At 33.0% G+C, this 2,475-nt stretch overlaps 1 long non-coding RNA gene across 1 annotated transcript; it reads left to right on the plus strand.

Annotated features, from left to right (window-relative positions):
- Positions 1-240: 240 nt before the first annotated feature.
- LOC141439162 (uncharacterized) lies at positions 241-2,173 on the plus strand. Its single transcript, XR_012452564.1, has 3 exons — positions 241-889; positions 1,024-1,155; positions 1,753-2,173. It is a non-coding gene; the product is annotated as an uncharacterized lncRNA (long non-coding RNA).
- The last annotated feature ends 302 nt before the right edge of the window (positions 2,174-2,475 follow it).

Below are 2,475 nucleotides of genomic sequence, written 5' to 3' on the forward strand. Positions count from 1 at the left end.
CTCCGGCCTCCTTTCAGAACGCAAAGGCCCGGGCTCCAGCCCCCCACATTTGCCCAGTGCAAAGTATCAACTTGCTAAGAGAATCAACTGCTTTCCCAATTGACTTGACAAGACAATTATTCCTGTAGTTAGACGAAAAGTCCTCATTTCGTATTTTTAGTACAATTTATGTGATTTTTGTTATTTTGTTGACTGTGCTCGTTGATACTCTTAAAACCGCTGCATCTCAGACCACAGTGCTGTCACCAATCCCACACAAGTACGCCAAACCCAAAGTCAATCAAACCTGCGTCGGAAGCTGGCCAAACCCAGCTCCCAAGATTCGATCCAAACAAACAGACATCTAAACAAACAAACAAATAAATGAATAAATACATAAACAGAGCAAGTCAAAGAAAAGCCTGTAGAAATATGAAACGTTACCCTAAAAAGTGGTAAAAAATTATTTCAATGGTAATTTCTAATAGACTTCTTCTCGTCAAGCCTATATTCGGTCTCCGATTGGCTATTTATAAATCTCACGTTCCTTATTGGCTGTAAAATTTTCAAGTTAGGAAACATTATACAAATAAAATATTACATAATTTGAATTTAAATTATTTATGATAATAATTAAGTATTGAATTTTAGTTGAAAAATACATGAAATTTCTAAACGAACTAGCTCTTAGGCGCATTAATGTTTACTAAAACCGTATCTCAGACAGCTCGAACCAGCTGTTGTCAAGTAAACGATACTCGAAAGTCTAACTAGAATTTGATATCAAATACTAAACAAAATATAATTATAATTATTGAAATTGCTAGTTAAACTCCTAAACTACCAAAATCAAGTATTAGTTTAGTGCAAAACCCTTTCAACGGTGGAAAAATGACACATCAAGACAGAGGTAAGTCTATGCTTTATTCGAACCGTTTTGCTATGATTATTTCCTAAAAGAAAAGCTGTTTTCCTGGTAAAGTGTATTTTCCTAGTGTAAAATAGTAGCCTCTATTATGTACTAAGATTATTTTTATGTTTCAGATATAACACAAGAAATTATGGACCAAAAGCGTTTCTATTAATAGGTTAATTTTCTACACTACTATGGGATGTTAAGAAATTCCAATTGGAACGACACATTTTTACTCCTATAATTGTTCACGACGTTTTTAGGTAAGAACTTAATAAGAATTTCATACTTACAGACAAATCTAATAGTGAAAATGTCTTAGGCAAAATATTCCATAGTAAGGAAATTTTCAAACGTTAATAGCGATTTATTTGGTCAATTGTATGAGGTAATTTATGTTTAATTATAGTATATGGACAGCAGAAAGAACAGATTTATAATGAAAACATGGATCGAAGCTTAATCATAAAGTCTATTCAACCTGCAAAATTTGACACTCCTGAAAATTTCACTTTGTTATCTGATCAAAATCTATAGGGTTTATTTGGGTATTTATCGTATAGACATACTGTACTAAGTCAGGAGGGATGGAATTTATAAAGATTTTGATTATAAATACCAAACAATTATTAATATTAGCCTTTACAAAATTTCAGCCCTCGGGTTAAAATTCTCAAACTGAAAGATGACTAGTTTTGACTCATTTGAGTGTTTGATCCGAACTAAACCTATTTATTCTGTATCAGAGTCACTATTAGGATGAGATTAAAGTAAAAGTACTCAGATCTAACTTGTATTTTTAACAAGAATGCTATATCCAGGATATCATTAGAGCGATTTCAAATAAATTTCTATTTCAGGAAACTTCAGTGCTTTCCTATGGATTTTACAATCAAAATTGCCTACGGCAGCACGAGGAACAGGAAATGGAAGGAAATCAGGATTGGAGAAAGGATTTAATGGGATTTTCAGGAAAACATGGGAAGCCTTAGAAGAGTTTCTTAGCCTACGCATTTTTGTAAATATTTTAAGTTACTTATGTACGCTTTGCTAGTAAATCAAACCAATAGTCCTATTAGGCTTGGTTTTAGTTGCTTTTGCCTGTAAAATCACAAAAGGAGAATAAAATTACTTTTAATTAATCTCAGATGGTTTCATTAAATTAGAAAAATAGCGCCATCTACTAGTGAGTAGTGGAACCTCTCCGAATATAGCCCGATAACCCATAACTTGACACACACGCACCGCTCCTCACTAGAGGTCGCCACAGTCACGGTCTCAGCTCAGTAATAATGCCATCTATAGTCAAATAGCTAAACATCCTACTTTACTTTATAACTACACTTGTATGCAGCGTGATCAAAGCTTTTTAAACAATAACCTGATGACACCGCGTTTCCAGAGATGTCACTACTTCAATGCGTGCGGAAACCGAGTTTTGAATTTATTAATGCTTATTTCTATAAACAACAACTTAATAGTATATTATGATTTATAAAGAAACTGATGAACGAATTGATTAAAACAGTGTATTTAATGAGCTGAATTAATTATTTCAATGCATATTATGGAAAAGTGAAAGA

Source organism: Choristoneura fumiferana, chromosome 20 (genome assembly GCF_025370935.1).
Source record: "Choristoneura fumiferana chromosome 20, NRCan_CFum_1, whole genome shotgun sequence".
NCBI classification, from domain to species: Eukaryota; Metazoa; Arthropoda; class Insecta; order Lepidoptera; family Tortricidae; genus Choristoneura; species Choristoneura fumiferana.